Raw genomic sequence first — 27,632 nt, 5'->3', positions numbered from 1 at the left:
AGTAGATCACACTCAGTCATCAGGAGGTAGTAGATCCCCCTCAGTCATCAGGAGGTAGTAGATCACCCTCAGTCATCAGGAGGTAGTAGATCACCCTCAGTCATCACAAGGAGGTAGTAGTAGACTATTCTCAGTCATCTGAATGAGGTCGTGGATCCTCCCTCCATTCCTCCCTGAGTCAAACTGTTGCTGCTCTATCTTCACATCTATCCCCATCGTTACTGCAGCACTCACCAGCTAACCGCTATAGCGCAGAAACAGAGATAACATTCTATTAGGGGATTGGTGCAATAGAGGGATTGGTGAAATAGATTCACAAGGCTCGTCTTGATTTATAGTGCTGGACTAATGAACACAGCAGCTTGACTTAAGGAGTCCATTGTCCTGTGTTAAATTGTGGTGGGTGACATGGAGGGGGGGGGCAGCTGAGGGTTTATATCCCATAGAACGCTACTGATAATATCATTAAGGAAATGAACAGAGAGAGAGAGATTAAGAGAGAGATTAAGAGAGAGAGATAAAGAGAGAGGGGGGAGATGAGAGACAAGGAGAGAGATAGGGGGGAGAGATAAAGAGAGATAGATGAAGAGAGAGAGAGAGGTGGGGAGAGATTAAGAGAGAGAGAAAGAGAGAGATAGGGGAGATGAAGAGAGCGAGAGAGGGAGAGAGAGAGGGAGAGGGGGAGAGATGAAGAGAGAGAGAGAGTGAGGGGGGAGATGAAGAGAGAGAGAGAGGGAGAGAGAGAGAGAGAGGCGAAAGGGGAGAGATGAAGAGAGAGAGAGAGGGAGAGCGAGAGAGAGAGAGAGAGAGAGAGGCAGAGAGAGAGAGAGAGAGGGGAGATCGAGAGAGGGAGAGAGAGAGGGAGAGAGGGGAGAGATGAAGAGAGAGAGAGAGAGACAGAGAGAGAGAGAGAGAGAGAGAGAGAGAGAGAGAGAGAGAGAGAGAGAGAGAGGGAGATAGATGAAGAGAGAGAGAGAGAGAGAGAGAGTGAGGGGGGAGATGAAGAGAGAGAGAGAGGGAGAGAGAGAGGGCGAGAGGGGAGAGATGAAGAGAGAGGGAGAGAGAGAGGGGAGATCGAGAGAGGGAGAGAGAGAGGGAGAGAGGGGAGAGATGAAGAGAGAGAGAGAGACAGAGAGAGAGAGAGAGAGAGAGAGAGAGAGAGGGAGAGAGAGGGCAAGAGAGGAGAGATGAAGAGAGAGAGAGAGAGAGAGGGGAGATCGAGAGAGAGACAGAGAGAGAGACAGAGAGAGAGAGAGAGAGAGAGTGAGAGACAGAGAGAGAGAGTGAGAGACAGAGAGAGAGAGAGAGAGACAGAGAGACAGAGAGACAGAGAGAGAGAGAGAGAGAGAGAGAGAGAGAGAGAGAGAGAGAGAGAGAGAGAGAGAGAGAGAGAGAGACAGAGACAGAGAGAGAGAGAGAGAGATCTTCTGCACAGGCCCTGTCAGTAAATCTCAGTAAGACAAAGCTGTGAACGATCTGAGAGACAAGGCAGAAGGGCCTTCTATGCCATCAAAAGGAACATTTGACATACCAATTAGGATCTGGCTAAAAATACTTAAATCAGTTGTAGAACCCATTGTCCTTTATGGTTGTGAGGTCTTGGTTCAACTTCAAAGTGTTTCCTTTCAAATGGTACCAAGAATATGCATGTCCTTGCTTCAGGGCCTGAGCTACAGGCAGTTAGATGTGAGTATGTTTATTTTAGGAGAAAATTGAAAAAAAAGGGGTACATTGGTGTCAAAAGTACTCAATTGTTATACTGTAAAAGTACAAAGTAAAAGCTATGCATCAAATTCCTTATATTTAGCAAACCAGACGGCACAATTTCCTTTCTTCCGACAGCCAGAGGCGCACTCCAACAATCAGACATAATTTACAAAAGGAAACATTTATGTTTAGTGAGTCCACCAGATGTGCGGCAGTAGAGATGACCAGAGACCTTGTCCTGATAAGATTGTGAAATGGACCATTTTCCTGTTAAGCATCCAAAATGTAATTAGTACTTTTGGCAGTCAGGGGAAACGTATGGAGTAAAAAGTACAGTATTTACTTTAGGAAAGTAGTGAAGTAAAAGTAAAAGTTGTCAAAAATAGAAATAGTAAAGTACAGATAACCACAAAAAACGACTAAAATATTTTTACTAAAGTGCTTTACACCACTGGTGGAAACTGAGCTGCACTTCCTAACCTTCTGACAAATGTATGACCATATTAGAGAGACATATTTCTCTCAGATTACACAGATCCACAAAGAATTCAAAAAACAAATCCAATTTTGATAAACTCCCATATCTACTGGGTGAAATACCACAGTGTTCATCACAGCAGCAATATATGTGACCTGTTGCCACCAGAAAAGGGCAACCAGTGAAGAACAAACACCATTGTAAATACAACTCATATTTATGTTAATTTATTTTCCCTTTTGTACTTTAACTATTTGCATATCATTACAACACTGAATAAATTCATAATATGACATTCAGAATGAATCTTTTTCTTTGGAAATTTTGTGAGAGTGATGTTTACTTTTATATTTTATACAATTTATTTCACTTTTGTTTTTCATCTATTTCAATTGGTTTGACAATGTAACATATGTTTTCAATGCCATTAAATCATGAGAGTGGTTATACCCTAACATTACAGGGGTTATACCCTAACATTACAGGGGTTATACCCTAACATTACAGGGGTGATACCCTAACATTACAGGGGTGATACCCTAACATTACAGGGGTTATACCCTAACATTACAGGGGTGATACCCTAACATTACAGGGGTGATACCCTAACATTACAGGGGTTATACCCTAACATTACAGGGGTTATACCCTAACATTACAGGGGTGATACCCTAACATTACAGGGGTTATACCCTAACATTACAGGGGTGATACCCTAACATTACAGGGGTGATACCCTAACATTACAGGGGTTATACCCTAACATTACAGGGGTTATACCCTAACATTACAGGGGTTATACCCTAACATTACAGGGGTTATACCCTAACATTACAGGGGTGATACCCTAACATTACAGGGGTTATACCCTAACATTACAGGGGTTATACCCTAACATTACAGGGGTGATACCCTAACATTACAGGGGTGATACCCTAACATTACAGGGGTTATACCCTAACATTACAGGGGTTATACCCTAACATTACAGGGGTTATACCCTAACATTACAGGGGTTATACCCTAACATTACAGGGGTTATACCCTAACATTACAGGGGTTATACCCTAACATTACAGGGGTGATACCCTAACATTACAGGGGTGATACCCTAACATTACAGGGGTTATACCCTAACATTACAGGGGTTATACCCTAACATTACAGGGGTTATACCCTAACATTAGAGGGGTTATACCCTAACATTACAGGGGTTATACCCTAACATTACAGGGGTTATACCCTAACATTACAGGGGTTATACCCTAACATTACAGGGGTTATACCCTAACATTACAGGGGTGATACCCTAACATTACAGGGGTTATACCCTAACATTACAGGGGTTATACCCTAACATTACAGGGGTTATACCCTAACATTAGAGGGGTTATACCCTAACATTACAGGGGTTATACCCTAACATTACAGGGGTGATACCCTAACATTACAGGGGTTATACCCTAACATTACAGGGGTTATACCCTAACATTACAGGGGTTATACCCTAACATTACAGGGGTTATACCCTAACATTACAGGGGTTATACCCTAACATTACAGGGGTTATACCCTAACATTACAGGGGTTATACCCTAACATTACAGGGGTGATACCCTAACATTACAGGGGTTATACCCTAACATTACAGGGGTTATACCCTAACATTACAGGGGTTATACCCTAACATTACAGGGGTTATACCCTAACATTACAGGGGTTATACCCTAACATTACAGGGGTTATACCCTAACATTACAGGGGTTATACCCTAACATTACAGGGGTTATACCCTAACATTACAGGGGTTATACCCTAACATTACAGGGGTTATACCCTAACATTAGAGGGGTTATACCCTATACAGGACAGCATCATTCGATATGTTCACTAAAGAGCCATATCCACATTCAGGATCAGTGATGACAGCTTTGATAAACTGTGTGCTTAACAGTGGAATTACCCATGTCCCTAGCTGCTGGAGGGACCATAACACAGCTTACCATAACACAGTTTACCGTAGTGTAGCGTGGCAGGGGGAGATACTGAATTAGCCATGTCCCTAGCTGCTGGCCGTATGGTAGTACAGCGTAGCGTAGTGTAGCGTAGCAGGGGGAGATACTGAATTACCCATGTCCCTAGCTGCTGGCCGTATGGTAGTACAGCATAGCGTAGTGTAGCGTAGCAGGGGGAGATACTGAATTACCCATGTCCCTAGCTGCTGGCCGTATGGTAGTACAGCATAGCGTAGTGTAGCGTAGCAGGGGGAGATACTGAATTACCCATGTCCCTAGCTGCTGGCCGTATGGTAGTACAGCATAGCGTAGTGTAGCGTAGCAGGGGGAGATACTGAATTACCCATGTCCCTAGCTGCTGGCCGTATGGTAGTACAGCGTAGTGTAGCGTAGCAGAGGGAGATACTGAATTACCCATGTCACTAGCTGCTGGCCGTATGGTAGTACAGCAGAGCGTAGCGTAGCGTAGCGTAGCGTAGCAGGGGGAGATACTGAATTACCCATGTCCCTAGCTGCTGGCCGTATGGTAGTACAGCATAGCGTAGTGTAGCGTAGCAGGGGGAGATACTGAATTACCCATGTCCCTAGCTGCTGGCCGTATGGTAGTACAGCGTAGCGTAGTGTAGCATAGCGTAGCGTAGCAGGGGGAGATACTGAATTACCCATGTCCCTAGCTGCTGGCCGTATGGTAGTACAGCGTAGCGTAGTGTAGCGTAGTGTAGCATAGCAGGGGGAGATACTGAATTACCCATGTCCCTAGCTGCTGGCCGTATGGTAGTACAGCATAGCGTAGCGTAGCGTAGCAGGGAGAGATACTGAATTACCCATATCCCTAGCTGCTGGCCGTATGGTAGTACAGCATAGCGTAGCGTAGTGTAGCGTAGCAGGGGGAGATACTGAATTACCCATGTCCCTAGCTGCTGGCCGTATGGTAGTACAGCATAGCGTAGCGTAGCGTAGTGTAGCAGGGGGAGATACTGAATTACCCATGTCCCGTAGCAGGGGGAGATACTGAATTAGCCATGTCCCTAGCTGCTGGCCGTATGGTAGTATAGCATAGCGTAGTGTAGTGTAGCGTAGCGTACAGAGCACAGCTTACAGTAGTACAGCGTAGCGTTGAGTAGCAGGGGGAGATACTGTATGTGTTTTATCATTAGACACACATAGGCTTGGACTCAAGGGAGCCATATATTTCATGAATATCATTAACACAGCCCTGTATCTGTGAGGCTTTGGTATGGTAGTACAGCATAGCGTAGTGTAGCGTAGCAGGGGGAGATACTGAATTACCCATGTCCCTAGCTGCTGGCCGTATGGTAGTACAGCGTAGCGTAGTGTAGCGTAGTGTAGCGTAGCAGGGGGAGATACTGAATTACCCATGTCCCTAGCTGCTGGCCGTATGGTAGTACAGCGTAGCGTAGTGTAGCGTAGCAGGGAGAGATACTGAATTACCCATATCCCTAGCTGCTGGCCGTATGGTAGTACAGCATAGCGTAGTGTAGCGTAGCGTAGCGTAGCAGGGGGAGATACTGAATTACCCATGTCCCTAGCTGCTGGCCGTATGGTAGTATAGCATAGCGTAGTGTAGCGTAGCGTAGCGTAGCAGGGGGAGATACTGAATTAGCCATGTCCCTAGCTGCTGGCCGTATGGTAGTATAGCATAGCGTAGTGTAGTGTAGCGTAGCGTACAGAGCACAGCTTACAGTAGTACAGCGTAGCGTTGAGTAGCAGGGGGAGATACTGTATGTGTTTTATCATTAGACACACATAGGCTTGGACTCAAGGGAGCCATATATTTCATGAATATCATTAACACAGCCCTGTATCTGTGAGGCTTTGGGATTACACCTAACCCTGCCTGTAATGCTGAATGCCCGATGTTGGCTCTGTAACAATTTAATCATATGTAAAGTAAATGTACAAATACAAATCACAGTGTAGTTTAAAATCCATCCCGGGGTGGGGGGGGGGGGGGGGGGGGGCTTTATGGAAGAATAGGTAGGAGGTAGGGAGTCTCGTGTCCTTTCCTCCTCTGGGGGAGGACAGGATAGAGGGAGGAACAAACAGATGCAGTTTCTCATTCATGGATGCCAGTATTTACTCCTCCATTCAGTCTTCTTCCAACAGGGTGCTGAGACATCTAAAGGAACCAGCTAAGTAAAGCACAACACCTATTTCACATGACTTCAGTTGTTCTTCGAGAGCCTTAATTGCCTGAGGACTATATTAGCCTACCATTCTCGTCTCCTCTACAATGGAATGTTAGACTAGAGGGGTAAAATACCCTCCCTCCCTCCCTTTCTTCCTTAATCTAATCCTAGAATGCTACATGACATTGCCAGATGTCTCTTAGTGCTTCATTTATCTGCTAAACACACACCATTAGCCAACCCCACCTACTGCATGTGCCAGCTCCCCTTTAACGCGATGTAATCAACGTATACATTCAGGGAAAAACCTCCCAACCAAAATACACAAGCATCACTTAATGAATCTTTAAATTAATTTCTTAATTAATCTCTAAATGAATCACTTAATGAATCTCTTAATGAATATCTTAATGAATATCGTAATGAATCTCTTAATGAATCTCTTAATTCATCTCTAAACGAATCTCTTAATGAATCTCTTAATGAATCTCTAAATGAATCACTTAATGAATCTCTTAATGAATCTCTAAATGAATATCTTAATGAATCTCTTAATGAATATCTTATTGAATCTCTTAATTCATCTCTAAACGAATTTCTTAATTCATCTCTTAATTCATCTCTAAATGAATCTCTTAATTCATATCTTAATGAATCTCCTAAATAATATTTTACTGAATCTCTTAATGAATTGATTGGTTAGGAGGTAGTGGGTTCATGACCTGTGTCGTCTCTGATTGGTTAGGCGGTAGTGGGTTCATGACCTGTGTCATCTCTGATTGGTTAGGAGGTAGTGGGTTCATGACCTGTGTCATCTCTGATTGGTTAGGAGGTAGTGGGTTCATGACCTGTGTCATCTCTGATTGGTTAGGAGGTAGTGGATTCATGACCTGTGTCATCTCTGATTGGTTAGGAGGTAGTGGGTTCATGACCTGTGTCATCTCTGATTGGTTAGGAGGTAGTGGATTCATGACCTGTGTCGTCTCTGATTGGTTAGGAGGTAGTGGGTTCATGACCTGTGTCGTCTCTGATTGGTTAGGAGGTAGTGGCTTCATGACCTGTGTCGTCTTTGATTGGTTAGGATGTAGTGGATTCATGACCTGTGTCGTCTCTGATTGGTTAGGAGGTAGTGGGTTCATGACCTGTGTCGTCTCTGATTGGTTAGGAGGTAGTGGATTCATGACCTGTGTCGTCTCTGATTGGTTAGGAGGTAGTGGGTTCATGACCTGTGTCGTCTCTGATTGGTGGGTTCATGACCTGTGTCATCTCTGATTGGTTAGGCGGTAGTGGGTTCATGACCTGTGTCGTCTCTCTCTTCCAGACAAAGACATCTCTGAGTAGCAGACTGCAGTGGTTGGTGGTGGGTTGGAGTGACTACAGTAGAGTGGTGGTTGGAGTGACTACAGTAGAGTGGTGGTTGGAGTGACTACAGTAGAGTGGTGGGTTGGAGTGACTACAGTAGAGTGGTGAGTTGGAGTGACTACAGTAGAGTGGTGGTTGGAGTGACTACAGTAGAGTGGTGGGTTGGAGTGACTACAGTAGAGTGGTGAGTTGGAGTGACTACAGTAGAGTGGTGAGTTGGAGTGACTACAGTAGAGTGGTGAGTTGGAGTGACTACAGTAGAGTGGTGGGTTGGATTAGGAACACATTTGGACACTTTTTTTAATCTGTGACACAAAACCCTGCAGCCAGTCTAGACCTCCAAGTGCAGGTGTTATATCTAAGACAAGGGAGGTGAGAGAGACAGACAGACACGTTGATGTGGAGGAGAAGGAGAGCCAGGGACGTCTCTGAGACACACTGATAATATACTGTAATACATAGCACCTTAACCAGTCACAGTGTCTCTAAGGATGAGAGACAGAGAGAGATGCTGTGCTTAACTATTTCAACATGGTACTATCTTCTGGCTGCTTTCCTGATGTCTGGAACCAAGGGCTCATCTCCCCTGTCCACAAAAGTGGAGACAAATCAGACCTCAAAAAGTATAATTTGTGTAAACAGCAAATTGGGAAAGGTTTTCTGTAGCATTTTGAATTCAAGAATTCAAACCATTCTTCAAGGAAAAAACGTAATAAGTAAATGTAAAATTGTCTTTCTCCCCAACTATCACACTACTGCCCACATATTCACCTTACACACACTAATTAATAAACACGTAGACGAAAGAAAATAGGAAAAATCTTGGCTTGTTTTATTGACTTTAAAAAAGCATTTGAATTCATTTGGCAAAAAGGTCTATTCTTCAAAATTCTCCAAAGTGGGCTTGGTGGTAAGGTGTATGTATAAAATGTATGAACACAGAAAACAAGTGTCAAAATCAAAAAACCAAAGAAAATTATTATTTTTGCAACATCGAGGTGTGAAACAAGGCTGCAGTTTGAGTGCAAACCTTTTCAACATTTAAATCAATGAATATTAGACATGTTGAACCATTCTCCAGCCCCAAGACTCACACTATCTAACACAACATACCTGCTATATGCTGATGACTTGGTTCTTCTATCACCAATCAAAGAAGGTCTTCAACAGAACCTTAAAACATTCTAGAGCAATATTGCCATAACTTCGGCCCTGGCAGAAATATAAATAAATATATAAAATCATGATTTCCCTGAGAGAAAAAAAACAGATGTCAGAAACACAAATATAAATTCACCTTGAACAACACTGTCACGTTCCTGACCTGTGTTCTGTTAATTTTGTATGTGTTTAGTTGGTCAGAGCGTGAGTTTGGGTGGGCATTCTATGTTTTGTGTTTCTATGTTTAGGTCATTGGTAATTAGCCTTATATGGTTCTCAATCAGGGATCAGGTGTTTGACGTTTTCCTCTGATTGAGAACCATATAAAGGTAGGCTGTTCACACTGTTTGTTTGTGGGTGATTGTCTTCCGTGTCTGTGTCTGTGCACCACACGGGACTGTTTCGTTTGTTCGTTCGTTTGTGTAGTCTAGTCTAGTCTGTACCTGTTCATGCGTTCTTCGTGTATATGTAAGTTTGTTTGTTCAGGCCTGTTGACTTCGTTTATTATTTTGTAAATTCTCAAGTGTGTTTAGTTTTCGTCTTGTTTAATAAATATCATGTCGTATCACAACGCTGCGATTTGGTCCAATCCCTACTCCTCCTCTTCGGACGAAGAGGAGGAGGACAACCGTTACAAACACCATCATTCAAAACACTACAAATGACACATACCTTGGTCTGACCGTATCTGCATGGGGAAACTTTAATATGGCAGTGAATAAACTCAAAGAGAAAGCCTGCAGAGCATTGTATGCAATAAAAAGAAAATTATTCAAAATCAACATCCCAATTAGAATTTGGACCAAAATATTTGAAAGCGTAATCCTACCAATAGTTCTTTACGGAAGTGAGGTTTGGGGACCACTCAATAAAACTGGACCTTAAAATGTGAATTTGAGAGAGAGAGAGGGAGACGGAGAGAGAGACAGAGACAGAGATGGAGAGAGGGAGAGAGGGAGAGAGAGAGAGAGAGAGAGAGAGAGAGAGAGAGAGAGGGAGAGAGAGAGAGAGGGAGAGAGAGAGAGAGAGAGGTAGAGAGAGAGATGGAGGGTGTCTCTAAGGTTCAGGTGGTAATCCACTAATCAGTCCCAAGGTTCTGCTTGTCCCTCTCAGTGTCATAGATCTCTATAAGTACGGTAAAAAGCTTTTATCAGGCTTTGTCAGACCAGGACCTTGTCCATGTGAAGTGGTGATAGATGAAAGGTGTTTATCATGTCTAGCTGTTCTGCCTGTTCCTCTTTTGAAAAGCCACTGTATAATCGCCAAGCTAATGCTATTTGGAATGGTGCAAGTTGAGAAACTCTTGGATTAAAAATAAAGCTGAAATGAGAAATGCATATTTTATAGGCAAGATGTCAAGGCGGTATTGGTCTCTGCCTTGAGGGAGGAGGCAGCTTTGTAGAAGTAGACGGTAATTAGCATTTTACACTCACGCTGTAGACACAGGTGAACAGACGACTCGAGGGTAGAGGGATTGAGGGTAACTGAGGAGGTGTCAGTACCACTATCAGAGGGTCACTGAGGAGGTGAAGAGGAGCCCTGTATATGTTGGTAGATAACATGAGAGCACCCCTCCAGCAAGGATGGAGTCCGTCACTCCTCAACAGGCCAGGCTTGGTCCTGTTTGTAGGTGACTCCCAGAAAGAGGGACAATTATCTACAAATTTTATCTTTCGGCAGGGACAGAAAACAGTTTTCAACCTGTGATTGAGTTGTGAGACTCTGCCGTAGAGCTCATCACTCCCCCTAACTGGGAGGGGGCCAGAGACAATTACTCGATGCCGACACATCTTTCTAGCTGATTTACACGCTGAAGCTATGTTGCGCTTGGTGACCTCTGACTGTTTCATCCTAACATCGTTGGTGCCGACGTGGATAACAATATCTCTATACTCTCTACACTCGCCAGTTTTAGCCTTAGCCAGCACCATCTTCAGATTAGCCTTAACGTCGGTAGCCCTGCCCCCTGGTAAACAGTGTATGATCGCTGGGTGATTGTGTAACTATCTTAATAAGGTCACTAAGGAGGTGAGGAGGTGTCAGTATCACTGTTATAGGGTCAATGAGGAGGTGTCCGTATCACTGTTATAGGGTCACTGAGGAGGTGTCCGTACCACTGTTATAGGGTCACTGAGGAGGTGTCAGTACCACTGTTATAGGGTCACTGAGGAGGTGAGGAGGTGTCAGTACCACTGTTATAGGGTCACTGAGGAGGAGAGGAGGTGTCAGTACCACTGTTATAGGGTCACTGAGGAGGTGAGGAGGTGTCAGTACCACTGTTATAGGGTCACTGAGGAGGTGTCAGTACCACTGTTATAGGGTCACTGAGGAGGTGTCAGTACCACTGTTATAGGGTCACTGAGGAGGAGAGGAGGTGTCAGTACCACTGTTATAGGGTCACTGAGGAGGTGTCAGTACCACTGTTATAGGGTCACTGAGGAGGTGAGGAGATGTCAGTACCACTGTTATAGGGTCACTGAGGAGGTGAGGAGGTTTCATTACCACTGTTATAGGGTCACTAAGGAGGTGAGGAGGTTTCATTACCACTGTTATAGGGTCACTGAGGAGGTGAGGAGGTGTCAGTACCACTGTTATAGGGTCACTGAGGAGGTGAGGAGGTGTCAGTACCACTGTTACAGGGTCACTGAGGAGAGGAGGTGTCAGTACCACTGTTATAGTGTCACTGAGGAGGTGTCAGTACCACTGTTATAGGGTCACTGAGGAGGTGAGGAGGTGTCAGTACCACTGTTATAGTGTCACTGAGGAGGTGAGGAGGTGTCAGTACCACTGTTATAGTGTCACTGAGGAGGTGAGGAGGTGTCAGTACCACTGTTATAGGGTCACTGAGGAGGTGAGGAGGTGTCAGTACCACGGTTATAGGGTCACTGAGGAGGTGAGGAGGTGTCAGTACCACTGTTATAGGGTCACTGAGGAGGTGTCAGTACCACTGTTATAGGGTCACTGAGGAGGTGTCAGTATCACTGTTATAGGGTCACTGAGGAGGTGAGGAGGTGTCAGTACCACTGTTATAGGGTCACTGAGGAGGTGAGGAGGTGTCAGTACCACTGTTATAGGGTCACTGAGGAGGAGAGGAGGTGTCAGTACCACTGTTATAGGGTCACTGAGGAGGTGTCAGTACCACTGTTATAGGGTCACTGAGGAGGTGTCAGTACCACTGTTATAGGGTCACTGAGGAGGTGTCAGTACCACTGTTATAGGGTCACTGAGGAGGTGTCAGTACCACTGTTATAGGGTCACTGAGGAGGTGTCAGTACCACTGTTTTAGGGTCACTGAGGAGGTGTCAGTACCACTGTTATAGGGTCACTGAGGAGGTGTCAGTACCACTGTTATAGGGTCACTGAGGAGGTGAGGAGGTGTCAGTACCACTGTTATAGGGTCACTGAGGAGGTGAGGAGGTTTCATTACCACTGTTGTAGGGTCACTGAGGAGGTGTCAGTACCACTGTTATAGGGTCACTGAGGAGGTGAGGAGGTGTCAGTACCACTGTTATAGGGTCACTGAGGAGGTGTCAGTACCACTGTTATAGGGTCACTGAGGAGGTGTCAGTACCACTGTTATAGGGTCACTGAGGAAGTGTCAGTACCACTGTTATAGGGTCACTGAGGAGGTGTCAGTACCACTGTTATAGGGTCACTGAGGAGGTGAGGAGGTGTCAGTACCACTGTTATAGGGTCACTGAGGAGGTGAGGAGGTGTCAGTACCACTGTTATAGGGTCACTGAGGAAGTGTCAGTACCACTGTTATAGGGTCACTGAGGAGATGTCAGTACCACTGTTATAGGGTCACTGAGGAGGTGAGGAGGTGTCAGTACCACTGTTATAGGGTCACTGAGGAAGTGTCAGTACCACTGTTATAGGGTCACTGAGGAGGTGTCAGTACCACTGTTTTAGGGTCACTGAGGAGGTGTCAGTACCACTGTTATAGGGTCACTGAGGAGGTGAGGAGGTGTCAGTACCACTGTTATAGGGTCACTGAGGAGGTGAGGAGGTTTCATTACCACTGTTGTAGGGTCACTGAGGAGGTGTCAGTACCACTGTTATAGGGTCACTGAGGAGGTGAGGAGGTGTCAGTACCACTGTTATAGGGTCACTGAGGAGGTGTCAGTACCACTGTTATAGGGTCACTGAGGAAGTGTCAGTACCACTGTTATAGGGTCACTGAGGAGGTGAGGAGGTTTCATTACCACTGTTATAGGGTCACTGAGGAGGTGAGGAGGTGTCAGTACCACTGTTATAGGGTCACTGAGGAGGTGAGGAGGTATCAGTGTCACTGTTATAGGGTCACTGAGGAGGTGAGGGGGTGGCATTACCACTGTTATAGGGTCACTGAGGAGGTGAGGGGGTGTCATTACCACTGTTATAGGGTCACTGAGGAGGTGTCAGAACCACTGCTATAGGGTCACTGAGGAGGTGTCAGAACCACTGTTATATTGTCACTGAGGAGGTGAGGAGGTGTTAGTACCACTGTTATAGGGTCACTGAGGAGGTGTCCGTACCACTGTTATAGGGTCACTGAGGAGGTGAGGAGGTGTTAGTACCACTGTTATAGGGTCACTGAGGAGGTGTCAGAACCACTGCTATAGGGTCACTGAGGAGGTGTCAGTACCACTGTTATAGGGTCACTGAGGAGGTGTCAGTACCACTGTTATAGGGTCACTGAGGAGGTGTCAGTACCACTGTTATAGGGTCACTGAGGAGGAGAGGAGGTGTCAGTACCACTGTTATAGGGTAACTGAGGAGGTGAGGAGGTGTTATTACCACTGTTATAGGGTAACTGAGGAGGTGAGGAGGTGTCAGTACCACTGTTATAGGGTCACTGAGGAGGAGAGGAGGTGTCAGTACCACTGTTATAGGGTCACTGAGGAGGTGAGGAGGTGTCAGTACCACTGTTATAGGGTCACTGAGGAGGTGTCAGTACCACTGTTATAGGGTCACTGAGGAGGTGAGGAGGTGTCAGTACCACTGTAATAGGGTCACTGAGGAGGTGTCAGTACCACTGTTATAGGGTCACTGAGGAGGTGAGGAGGTGTAAGTACCACTGTTATAGGGTCACTGAGGAGGTGTCAGTACCACTGTTATAGGGTCACTGAGGAGGTGTCAGTACCACTGTTATAGGGTCACTGAGGAGGTGAGGAGGTGTCAAGACCACTGTTATAGGGTCACTGAGGAGGTGTCAGTACCACTGTTATAGGGTCACTGAGGAGGTGTCAGTACCACTGTTATAGGGTCACTGAGGAGGTGTCAGTACCACTGTTATAGGGTCACTGAGGAGGTGAGGAGGTGTCAGTACCACTGTTATAGGGTCACTGAGGAGGTGTCAGTACCACTGTTATAGGGTCACTGAGGAGGTGTCAGTACCACTGTTATAGGGTCACTGAGGAGGTGAGGAGGTGTCAGTACCACTGTTATAGGGTCACTGAGGAGGTGTCAGTACCACTGTTATAGGGTCACTGAGGAGGTGTCAGTACCACTGTTATAGGGTCACTGAGGAGGTGAGGAGGTGTCAGTACCAATGTTATAGGGTCACTGAGGAGGTGTCAGTACCACTGTTATAGGGTCACTGAGGAGGTGTCAGTACCACTGTTATAGGGTCAGTGAGGAGGTGTCAGTACCACTGTTATAGGGTCACTGAGGAGGTGTCAGCACCACTGTTATAGGGTCACTGAGGAGGAGAGGAGGTGTCAGTACCACTGTTATAGGGTCACTGAGGAGGTGAGGAGGTGTCAGTACCACTGTTATAGGGTCACTGAGGAGGTGAGGAGGTGTCAGTACCACTGTTATAGGGTCACTGAGGAGGTGAGGAGGTGTCAGTACCACTGTTATAGGGTCACTGAGGAGGTGTCAGTACCACTGTTATAGGGTCACTGAGGAGGTGTCAGTACCACTGTTATAGGGTCACTGAGGAGGTGTCAGCACCACTGTTATAGGTTCACTGAGGAGGTGAGGAGGTGTCAGTACCACTGTTATAGGGTCACTGAGGAGGAGAGGAGGTGTCAGTACCACTGTTATAGGGTCACTGAGGAGGTGTCAGTACCACTGCTATAGGGTCACTGAGGAGGTGAGGAGGTGTCAGTACCACTGTTATAGGGTCACTGAGGAGGTGAGGAGGTGTCAGTACCACTGTTATGGGGTCACTGAGGAGGAGAGGAGGTGTCAGTACCACTGTTATAGGGTCACTGAGGAGGTGAGGAGGTGTCAGTACCACTGTTATAGGGTCACTGAGGAGGTGAGGAGGTGTCAGTACCACTGTTATGGGGTCACTGAGGAGGAGAGGAGATGTCAGTACCACTGTTATAGGGTCACTGAGGAGGTGAGGAGGTGTCAGTACCACTGTTATAGGGTCACTGAGGAGGTGTCAGTACCACTGTTATAGGGTCACTGAGGAGGTGTCAGTACCATTGTTATAGGGTCACTGAGGAGGTGAGGAGGTGTCAGTATCACTGTTATAGGGTCACTGAGGAGGTGTCAGTACCACTGTTATAGGGTCACTGAGGAGGTGAGGAGGTGTCAGTACCACTGTTATAGGGTCACTGAGGAGGTGTCAGTACCACTGTTATAGGGTCACTGAGAAGGTGTCAGTATCACTGTTATAGGGTCACTGAGGAGGTGAGGAGGTGTCAGTACCACTGTTATAGGGTCACTGAGGAGGTGAGGACGTGTCAGTACCACTGTTATAGGGTCACTGAGGAGGTGTCAGTACCACTGTTATAGGGTCACTGAGGAGGTGTCAGTACCATTGTTATAGGGTCACTGAGGAGGTGTCAGTACCACTGTTATAGGGTCACTGAGGAGGTGTCAGTACCACTGTTATAGGGTCACTGAGGAGGTGAGGAGGTGTCAGTACCACTGTTATAGGGTCACTGAGGAGGTGAGGAGGTGTCAGTATCACTGTTATAGGGTCACTGAGGAGGAGAGGAGGTGTCAGTACCATTGTTATAGGGTCACTGAGGAGGTGAGGAGGTGTCAGTACCATTGTTATAGGGTCACTGAGGAGGTGTCAGTACCATTGTTATAGGGTCACTGAGGAGGAGAGGAGGTGTCAGTACCACTGTTATAGGGTCACTGAGGAGGTGAGGAGGTGTCAGTACCACTGTTATAGGGTCACTGAGGAGGTGTCAGTACCACTGTTATAGGGTCACTGAGGAGGTGTCAGTACCACTGTTATAGGATCACTGAGGAGGTGTCAGTACCACTGTTATAGGGTCACTGAGGAGGAGAGGAGGTGTCAGTACCACTGTTATAGGGTCACTGAGGAGGTGTCAGTACCACTGTTATAGGGTCACTGAGGAGGTGTCAGTACCACTGTTCTAGGATCACTGAGGAGGTGTCAGTACCACTGTTATAGGGTCACTGAGGAGGTGTCAGTACCACTGTTATAGGGTCACTGAGGAGGTGTCAGTACCACTGTCATCTATTTCTCTTCTTGTGTGTCAGTCAGTCTCTCTCTCTACCCTGCCTTTCTTCCTTGCTGCATGCATGTCTGGCCGTCTCTCTCCCTCTCTCTTCCTGTTTGTGTGTCTGCCTCATCTAACCACTAGGCTACCTGCCTCCTCTAACCACTAGGTTACCTGCCTCCTCTAACCACTAGGCTACCTGCCTCCTCTAACCACTAGGTTACCTGCCTCCTCTAACCACTAGGCTACCTGCCTCCTCTAACCACTAGGCTACCTGCCTCTTCTAACCACTAGGCTACCTGCCTCCTCTAACCACTAGGTTACCTGCCTCCTCTAACCACTAGGCTACCTGCCTCCTCTAACCACTAGGTTACCTGCCTCCTCTAACCACTAGGCTACCTGCCTCCTCTAACCACTAGGTTACCTGCCTCCTCTAACCACTAGGCTACCTGCCTCCTCTAACCACTAGGCTACCTGCCTCTTCTAACCACTAGGCTACCTGCCTCCTCTAACCACTAGGTTACCTGCCTCCTCTAACCACTAGGCTACCTGCCTCCTCTAACCACTAGGTTACCTGCCTCCTCTAACCACTAGGCTACCTGCCTCCTCTAACCACTAGGCTACCTGCCTCCTCTAACCACTAGGCTACCTGCCTCTTCTAACCACTAGGCTACCTGCCTCCTCTAACCACTAGGCTACCTGCCTCTTCTAACCAATAGGCTACCTGCCTCCTCTAACCACTAGGCTACCTGCCTCCTCTAACCACTAGGCTACCTGCCTCCTCTAACCACTAGACTATCTGCCTCCTCTAACCACTAGGCTACCTGCCTCCTCTAACCACAAGGCTACCTGCCTCCTCTAACCACTAGGCTACCTGCCTCCTCTAACCACTAGGCTACCTGCCTCCTCTAACCACTAGGCTACCTGCCTCCTCTAACCACTAGGCTACCTCCCTCCTCTAACCACTAGGCTACCTGCCTCCTCTAACCACTAGGCTACCTGCCTCCTCTAACCACTAGGCTACCTGCCTCCTCTAACCACTAGGCTACCTGCCTCCTCTAACCACTTGGCTACCTGCCTCCTCTAACCACTAGGCTACCTGCCTCCTCTAACCACTAGACTACCTGCCTCCTCTAACCACTAGGCTACCTGCCTCTCTAACCACTAGGCTACCTGCCTCCTCTAACCACTAGGCTACCTGCCTCCTCTTACCACTAGACTACCTGCCTCCTCTAACCACTAGGCTACTTGCCTCCTCTAACCACTAGGCTACCTGCCTCCTCTAACCACTAGGCTACCTGCCTCCTCTAACCACTAGGCTACCTGCCTCCTCTAACCACTAGGCTACCTGCCTCCTCTAACCACTAGGCTACCTGCCTCCTCTAACCACTAGACTACCTGCCTCCTCTAACCACTAGGCTACCTGCCTCCTCTAACCACTAGGCTGCCTGCCTCCTCTAACCACTAGGCTACCTGCCTCCTCTAACCACTCAGCTACCTGCCTCCTCTAACCACTAGGCTACCTGCCTTCTCTAACCACTAGGCTACCTGCCTCCCCTAACCACTAGGCTACCTGCCTTGTCTAACCACTAGGCTGCCTGCCTCCTGTAACCACTAGGCTACCTGCCTCCTCTAACCACTCGGCTACCTGCCATCCCTCTATCCTTTTCTTTACTAGAGTTCACCCCTCTCTCCTTCCCTGCAGAGCTGAGGGTGAAGACACCACACTAGCTTACAACCACAGAAATCAGTCAAATCGCCAGCTCTGAAGAGGGCTGCTATTGGCCGAGCCTTGTGGAAACATGTGACAAGGCCTGCTGCTGGCCGAGCCTTGGTGAAACGTGTGACATGGGCTGCTGCTGGCCGATCCTTGTGGAAACGTGTGACAAGGCCTGCTGCTGGCCGAGCCTTGTGGAAACGTGTGACAAGGCCTGCTGCTGGCCGAGCCTTGTGGAAAAGTGTGACAAGGCCTGCTGCTGGCCGAGCCTTGTGGAAACGTGTGACATGGGCTGCTGCTGGCCGAGCCTTGTGGAAACGTGTGACATGGGCTGCTGCTGGCCGAGCCTTGTGGAAACGTGTGACAAGGGCTGCTATTGGTCGAGCCTTGTGGAAACGTGTGACAAGGGCTGCTATTGGTCGAGCCTTGTGGAAACGTGTGACAAGGCCTGCTGCTGGCCGAGCCTTGTGGAAACGTGTGACAAGGGCTGCTATTGGTCGAGCCTTGTGGAAACGTGTGACAAGGCCTGCTGCTGGCCGAGCCTTGTGGAAACGTGTGACAAGGCCTGCTGCTATTGGTCGATCCTTGTGGAAACGTGTGACAAGGCCCGCTGCTGGCCGAGCCTTGTGGAAACGTGTGACAAGGGCTGCTATTGACCGAGCCTTGTGGAAACGTGTGACAAGGGCTGCTTGTTCAACATGGAAGGGGGGACAACAAGTGTGGTCAGCAAGCGGGTTCTTTGAAGTGGAGAAATAGAGAATGAGAAGAAGATAGGAAGAAAGCAGACCTCCTCTTCAGGGAGAACCTCAGCAGGACAGAGTGAAGAGGACCTCCTCTTCAGGGAGAACCTCAGCAGGACAGAGTGGAGAGGACCTCCTCTTCAGGGAGAACATCAGCAGGACAGAGTGAAGAGGACCTCCTCTTCAGGGAGATCCTCAGCAGGACAGAGTGGAGAGGACCTCCTCTTCAGGGAGAACATCAGCAGGACAGAGTGAAGAGGACCTCCTCTTCAGGGAGAACCTCAGCAGGACAGAGTGGAGAGGATCTCCTCTTCAGGGAGAACATCAGCAGGACAGAGTGAAGAGGACCTCCTCTTCAGGGAGAACATCAGCAGGACAGAGTGAAGAGGACCTCCTCTTCAGGGAGAACATCAGCAGGACAGAGTGAAGAGGACCTCCTCTTCAGGGAGAACATCAGCAGGACAGAGGGGAGAGGACCTCCTCTTCAGGGAGAACATCAGCAGGACAGAGTGGAGAGGACCTCCTCTTCAGGGAGAACATCAGCAGGACAGAGTGAAGAGGACCTCCTCTTCAGGGAGAACATCAGCAGGACAGAGTGGAGAGGACCTCCTCTTCAGGGAGAACATCAGCAGGACAGAGTGGAGAGGACCTCCTCTTCAGGGAGAACATCAGCAGGACAGAGGGGAGAGGACCTCCTCTTCAGGAGAACATCATCAGGACAGAGTGAAGAGGACAAATAATTAGCTGGGATTCTGTTTTCATACACCCATACAAAATGCTGACATAAATACATGCGTTATTGACACTCATTGTCTACTTTCATATTACCAGGATGTACGTTCAGTGATATAATGTAGCTACTTGTGATCACCAGGACATTCAACCATCATTAACCCCAAGCAGGGTAAGCTGATGAACCAACACTTCCACATGAACAACCATCGGACTGAGAAGAGTCTTATTAGTCAAATGAATGGGTTACAGAAACAAAACAAACCCACATAAAGGACACTGTCCCAAGCTGTATTCACCCTGCATTCACCCTGTATTCACGACGCTCCTCTCGTTTGGAGAGAAAGCCTTTAACAACACTCACAAAGACAACTCACTTCTTAACCGTTTCTGTTCATCTAAACAAATAGGAAGACCACAAAGGCCCACTTCCCAGTGAATGTAGAACGCAGTGCTGAAACACCAGCAGAGAATCTCAATGGAAACACTAGGCATCTCAAACAGCTCCTGGCAGACAGACCAGGAGGTACCACTAGGCATCTCAAACAGCTCCTGGCAGACAGACCAGGAGGTACCACTAGGCATCTCAACAGCTGCTGGCAGACAGACCAGGAGGTACCACTAGGCATCTCAACAGCTGCTGGCAGACAGACCAGGAGGTACCACTAGGCATCTCAAACAGCTCCTGGCAGACAGACCAGGAGGTACCACTAGGCATCTCAACAGCTCCTGGCAGACAGACCAGGAGGTACCACTAGGCATCTCAACAGCTCCTGGCAGACAGACCAGGAGGTACCACTAGGCATCACAACAGCTCCTGGCAGACAGGTCAGGAGGTACCACTAGGCATCACAACAGCTCCTGGCAGACAGACCAGGAGGTACCACTAGGCATCACAACAGCTCCTGGCAGACAGACCAGGAGGTACCACTAGGCATCACAACAGCTCCTGGCAGACAGACCAGGAGGTAACACTAGGCATCTCAACAGATCCTGGCAGACAGACCAGGAGGTACCACTAGGTATCTCAACAGCTCCTGGCAGACAGACCAGGAGGTACCACTAGGCATCACAACAGCTCCTGGCAGACAGACCAGGAGGTACCACTAGGCATCACAACAGCTCCTGGCAGACAGACCAGGAGGTAACACTAGGCATCACAACAGCTCCTGGCAGACAGACCAGGAGGTACCACTAGGCATCACAACAGCTCCTGGCAGACAGACCAGGAGGTACCGCTAGGCATCTCAACAGCTCCTGGCAGACAGACCAGGAGGTACCACTAGGCATCACAACAGCTCCTGGCAGACAGACCAGGAGGTAACACTAGGCATCTCAACAGCTCCTGGCAGACAGACCAGGAGGTAACACTAGGCATCACAACAGCTCCTGGCAGACAGACCAGGAGGTAACACTAGGCATCACAACAGCTCCTGGCAGACAGACCAGGAGGTACCACTAGGCATCACAACAGCTCCTGGCAGACAGACCAGGAGGTAACACTAGGCATCACAACAGCTCCTGGCAGACAGACCAGGAGGTACCACTAGGCATCTCAACAGCTCCTGGCAGACAGACCAGGAGGTACCACTAGGCATCACAACAGCTCCTGGCAGACAGACCAGGAGGTACCACTAGGCATCTCAACAGCTCCTGGCAGACAGACCAGGAGGTACCACTAGGCATCACAACAGCTCCTGGCAGACAGACCAGGAGGTAACACTAGGCATCTCAACAGCTCCTGGCAGACAGACCAGGAGGTAACACTAGGCATCACAACAGCTCCTGGCAGACAGACCAGGAGGTACCACTAGGCATCACAACAGCTCCTGGCAGACAGACCAGGAGGTACCACTAGGCATCACAACAGCTCCTGGCAGACAGACCAGGAGGTAACACTAGGCATCACAACAGCTCCTGGCAGACAGACCAGGAGGTACCACTAGGCATCTCAACAGCTCCTGGCAGACAGACCAGGAGGTACCACTAGGCATCTCAACAGCTCCTGGCAGACAGACCAGGAGGTACCACTAGGCATCACAACAGCTCCTGGCAGACAGACCAGGAGGTACCACTAGGCATCTCAACAGCTCCTGGCAGACAGACCAGGAGGTACCACTAGGCATCTCAACAGCTCCTGGCAGACAGACCAGGAGGTACCACTAGGCATCACAACAGCTCCTGGCAGACAGACCAGGAGGTAACACTAGGCATCACAACAGCTCCTGGCAGACAGACCAGGAGGTACCACTAGGCATCACACCAGCTCCGGGCAGACAGACCAGCACTAATATTTACATTTACTTTTTGACATTAAATCAAAATGTTTCCCATAACCTGCGGAGGATCCAATGGTGGGCAAAATGTTTTCTTTAACCTGCGGAGGATCCAATGGTGGATAATAAGATATGAGGAGGTGAAAGGGACACGGAGAAGAGAGAAAGGCTGATCCTAGCCCCAGGCTCTCCATGTTGAAACACAATGGCTTCCAAGGGCCGTAAAACAGTCAACTCTCTTTCTGTCAATTCAATTTTCAAATCAAGGGGCTTTATTGTCATGAGAAACATGTGTTAACACGGCCAACCCAAGTAAAATAAATCATAAATAAAATTGAAATTAACAATAATAAAATAACAGTAAACATTCACAAAAGTTCCAAAAGCATAAAGACATTTCAAATGTCTTACTACGTCTATTTATAGTGTTGTAACGATGTGAAAATAGTTGAAGTACAAAAAGGAAAATAAATAAACATAAATATAGGTTGTATTTACAATGGTGTTTGTTCTTCACTGGTTGCCCTTTTCTTGTGACAACAGGTCACAAATCTTGCTGCTGTGATGGTACACTGTGGTATTTCACCCAGTAGATATAGGAGTTTATCAAAATTGGATATGTTTTTGAATTCTTTGTGGATCTGTGTAATTTGAGGGAAATATGTGTCTCTAATATGGTCATACATTTGGTAGGAGGCTAGGAAGTGCAGCTCAGTTTCCACCTCATTTTGTGGGCAGTGTGGACATAGCCTGTCTTCTCTTGAGAGCCATGTCTGCCTACGGCGGCCTTTCTCAATAGCAAGGCTATGCTCACTGAGTCTGTACATAGTCATAGCTTCCCTTAAGTTTGGGTCAGTCACAGTGGTCAGGTATTCTGCCACTGTGTACTCTCTGTTTAGGGCCAAATAGCATTCTAGTTTGCTCTCTTTTTTTGTAAATACTTTCCAATGTGTCAAGTAATTATATTTTTGTTTTCTCATGATTTGGTTGGATCTAATTGTGTTGCTGTCCTGGGGCTCTGTGGGGTCTGTTTGTGTTTGTGAACAGAGCCCCAGGACCAGCTTGCTTAGGGGACTCTTCTCCAGGTTCATCTCTCTGATGGTGATGGCTCTGTAGGTGAATCGCTTCCTTTTAGCTGGTTGTCGAATTTAACACCTCTTTTCTGGATTTTGATAATTAGCAAGTTTCAGCCTAAATCTGCTCTGCATGCGTTATTTGGTGTTTTACGTTGTACACTGAGGATATGTTTGCAGAATTCTGCATGCAGAGCCTCAATTTTGTCTTTGTCCCATTTTGTGAATTCTTGGTTGGTAAGCGGACCCCAGACCCCAGACATCAGACCCCAGACCTCATAACCACTCGGGGGCAATGGCGCAGCGGTCTAAGGCACTGCATTCTCAGTGCATGAGGCGTCACTACAGTCCCTGGTTTGAATCCAGGCTGTATCTCATCTGGCTGTGATTGGGAGTCCCATAGGCACAATTGGCCCAGCGTTGTCTGGGGTAAGCTGTCGTTGTAAATAAGAATTTGTTATTAACTGACTTGCCGAGTTAATTAAAAGTTTAAAAAAAATAAAGGGCAATGGGTTCTATGATTGATTCGAGCATTTTCAGCCAGATCCTAATTGGTATGTCAAATTTGATGTTCCTTTTGATGGCGTAGAAGGCCCTTCTTGTCTTGTCAGGTGTGTATGGTTGATATGTACTTTAGGGCAGTGGTGTCTAGATGGAATTTGTATTTGTGGTACTGGCAACTGGACCTTTTTTGGAGGACCATTATTTTTGTCTTGCTGAGATTTACTGTCAGGGCCCAAGTCTGACAGAATCTGTGCAGAACATCTAGGTGTGGCTATAGGCCCTCCTTGGTTGGCAACAGAAGCACCAAATCATCAGCAAACAGTAGACATTTGACTTCAAATTCTTTGTCTCTCCCTCCCTCTCTCTGCTCCTCCTTCCCCCTCTCTCTCTGTCCCTCCCTCTCTATGTAGCTCCCTCTCTCCCTCCCTCTCTCCCTCTCTTCCCTCTCTCTCTCTGTCCTTCCTTCCTGCCACCTGCATCATGATTGACCTCATGGTAACCTTGAGGTCCCTGATTAGTGATGGCCTATTGTCTGGTCTTCTATTATCGCTGGGCCCCCACCCTCTGCTCTGCCCTCGACAAATCACATACCAGACCCCTGATTATGAGAGGTGATGACTGTTCTGTTCACCATATGTCACGACTCTCCGACCCTGTTGGTGGAGGTACTACCATCCTGTAGGTTTTCACTCCAACACTTATCCGGCACACCCGATTCTAGTTATTAGCTGGTAGCTAAACGGAGTTAACCTGAGAGCTGATAGCGCTAATTCTGTACCCAGAGGACCACTGGAGGACCACTGGAGGACCACTGGAGGACCACTGGAGGACCACTGGAGGACCACGGGAGGACCACTGGAGGACCACTGGAGGACCACTGGAGGACCACGGGAGGACCACTGGAGGACCACTGGAGGACCACTGGAGGACCACTGGAGGACCACTGGAGGACCAAGCTAAAGGAGTGAATGTGAATATGATCATCCGTCCCCAACGTTAAGGGGCTACTTTGGCCTGTCCACCTCACGACCCATGTGACCCCAAACTGTTTACAGCTCTGTTGTTGATGGACAGAAAACTGAAGTTATTTTTTTTTTTTTTTCTGCAATTCTCCAGATTTGGACATTTCTCATATGTGATCATGTGACACCTGAGTATCACCTCGGATTGGACAAAGGTTTTTTCTTCAACAAGCAGGACGCACAAGACATTCTCCGGCAGGGCCGAAATCCCCGTTATTTCTCAAGAGGAAGTGACGCAGGTACAGAAGACAAAGAGCCGGATGCCTGGTCAGGACCCGGAGAAGGCGAGTGGGAAAGCTGCCGTTACCGTCAAAACTACTCGCCAACGTGCAATTATTGGACAATAAACTAGACGAGGTACGATCACGAATATCCTACCAAGACATCAAAAACTGTAATATCCTATTGTAGAAAAAAATCTTTGTCCAATCCGAGGTGAGTGATTGCTGTCCTGATATCCAGAAGCTATTTTTTGCCGTAAGATACAGTTGCAGAAACATTATGTACAAAATAAGTTACAAATAAGACGAAAAGAACACATAATAGCACAATTGGTTGGGCGACCGTAAAAAAGCTGCCATTTCTTCTGGCGTATGGCAAGCGGTACCGGAGCGCCAAGACTAGGACAAAAAGGCTTCTCAACAGTTTTTACCCCCAAGCCATAAGACTCCTGAACAGGTAATCAAATGCACATTGGCTAACCGGGCTATCTGAATTGTGTCTGTTGTACTCAGCAAACGTGACAAATAAACTTTGATTTGAATTGATTTCAGTTAATTCAGGTATTATCCAGGTGTGTTATCCTGCCCACCTTAGCATTCTGGGAGGGTTTGACAATGTACTATATGTCCCGTGTCTAGGTGGTTCCAGGTGTGACAGATACTACAGAGGCTTCTAGAACACACTTGGCAGCTGGTAGAACCAGCAGGCCAGACAGGCAGACTAAATCTGACCCCTGCAACTGTCCCTGGGAGAACCTGTACACCACACAGCCTGGTGGGGAGCATGATGGACCTATACACCACACAGCCTGATGGACCTGTACACCACACAGCCTGATAGACCTGTACACCACACAGCACGATGGACCTGTACACCACACAGCCTGATAGACCTGTACACCACACAGCACGATGGACCTGTACACCACACAGCCTGATGGACCTGTACACTACACAGCCTGATAGACCTGTACACCACACAGCACGATGGACCTGTACACCACACAGCACGATGGACCTGTACACCACACAGCCTGATAGACCTGTACACCACACAGCCTGATGGACCTGTACACCACACAGCCTGATGGACCTGTACACCACACAGCCTGATGGACCTGTACACCACACAGCCTGATGGACCTGTACACAACACAGCCTGATGGACCTGCTCTGGGTTAGATAGTTTCTTCTTCTTCATCATTGTACCTTGTTTTCTTGCATTGCTTTGAATGGTGTTGGAAAACTGCTTTGAATGGTGTTGGAAAACTGCTTTGAATGGTGTTGGAAAACTGCTTTGAATGGTGTTGGAAAACTGCTTTGAATGGTGTTGGAAAACTGCTTTGAATGGTGTTGGAAAACTGCTTTGCGAAATCCAATCAGTTTTTCCACATTGTTTCCATGTCATTACATAGGTTGAACGTCATCACGTTGAAATGACATGTAAACCAACGTTGATTGAACCATTTTTTTCCCACTGGGATGTGAATATCCGGGCGTTGTAAGCAGTAATAGTTCCAGAGGCTGATACAATAGAATCAATTAGCAGGGATGATACCCTCATCGAGAGGATTAGACAGACGGGCTTTATGAAACAACAGGCCAGCTAATTCTCATTCCCATGCAGACCTGTTGATGATAAGCCTGGAGTTCCTCAGTGCTGCCATCTGAAGACTTCTTCATTCTGTTTCCTGACTTATTATTATTCATTCGTTGTTCAATACACAGCAGCAAATCGTGCAATTAATCATTTCCTTTGTCTAGTATTTTATATCTCTTAAGCTTGAACACGAGGCCATTTTTCAGACCTTTTGAACGTGTCGTTCAGGGCAGGTGAGGCTCGACCTGTTTTGCATGTTATTTCGGCATTGATACGTGTCACATATCAGTTTGCAAACAATGTAAAAACAATTTTTATTGAGTTCATAAAGCCGCATACAGACAAGGTCTCTTTTTTGGATTTCTTGAGTACGGCAGCAGGTGTTTCAGCCTAGCTCAGTGCTTTCTGTGGTGGTGGGGCAACCAGAGGATAATACGGAGCGTAGGTGTTGGTAATCTCCTCTAGTTGTGCCGTGATTGGCTCAGTGTTCTGTCACTCATGGGGACACTACTTCAACGCAAATTCCACAGGGAGAGCTAGAAAGTTCAGTGCCCATCTAAGAAGGCTCAAGGTCATTGGCCACAGATAAAATGAAGTCAGATCACGTTATATCTACTGTACCTGTGATTGGACTGATCATGTCAACATCATACTTCCAGAATCTTAGCTAGCAGTCATCATCATGAATCAAGTTGACAATCTACTGGCAACCATTTTCAATCCTTGTGTCAAAGACACGACACTTGTCATATGAATATAAATTAGAGAGAAAATGTAACGGTGCTCATCGACCATTGGACATAAACAAAAACACGTTGGAAATCTCAGATTTAACAATGAGGGGTTGGAAGGAATCAGTAGCAAAGCAATTACTATTTTGCTTCCTCTGCTATTCAGTGGAGAGTGTGTGTAGTCCAAGTCTGGGTTTAAGGGTCTCTTTTCCAAGCTTAACAGGATACAAATTCACATGCGACACCATGGGCCAATCCAGCATGACTTCTTATGAGTTCAAAACAACTGAAAACTCGGAACTCTGGGAAATCTCACTGGGACAATACATTTTACACGGTCATCCAACTCGGAGTTCCAAGTACCTCTTTCTAGAGCTCCGACCTGAAAATCACTGACGTCATGATTCGACCTTGTGTTTTTCAGAGTTCCCAGTTGTCTTGAAAGCACCATAAATCCAGAGAATGGCAGACTTTCATGACAACCTTTTCCCACAAGAAGGAGTGTCGAAAATACCGTCCTGTTCAAGTGAACACAGCACAACGGTGAGTCCAAAAATGTATAGTATGCTGCTGCTTAAATGATGTAATATGCCAGGGAGATGTGTATACTGTAGTTAATAAAGTAATACTAAGTGTATGTTGTGTAGTAAGCTGTTAGTAGCCCATGTGCCTCACCCTAATAATTTGCTCCCTTTCCCCCTCATCACTTAGCCTACATTTCTGACTTG

The sequence above is a fragment of the Salvelinus fontinalis genome, chromosome 25 (assembly GCF_029448725.1).
Source record: "Salvelinus fontinalis isolate EN_2023a chromosome 25, ASM2944872v1, whole genome shotgun sequence".
In the NCBI taxonomy this organism is placed as follows: Eukaryota; Metazoa; Chordata; class Actinopteri; order Salmoniformes; family Salmonidae; genus Salvelinus; species Salvelinus fontinalis.
The sequence above is the reverse complement of the archived record's forward strand: the minus strand, read 5'-3'. Positions refer to the sequence as shown.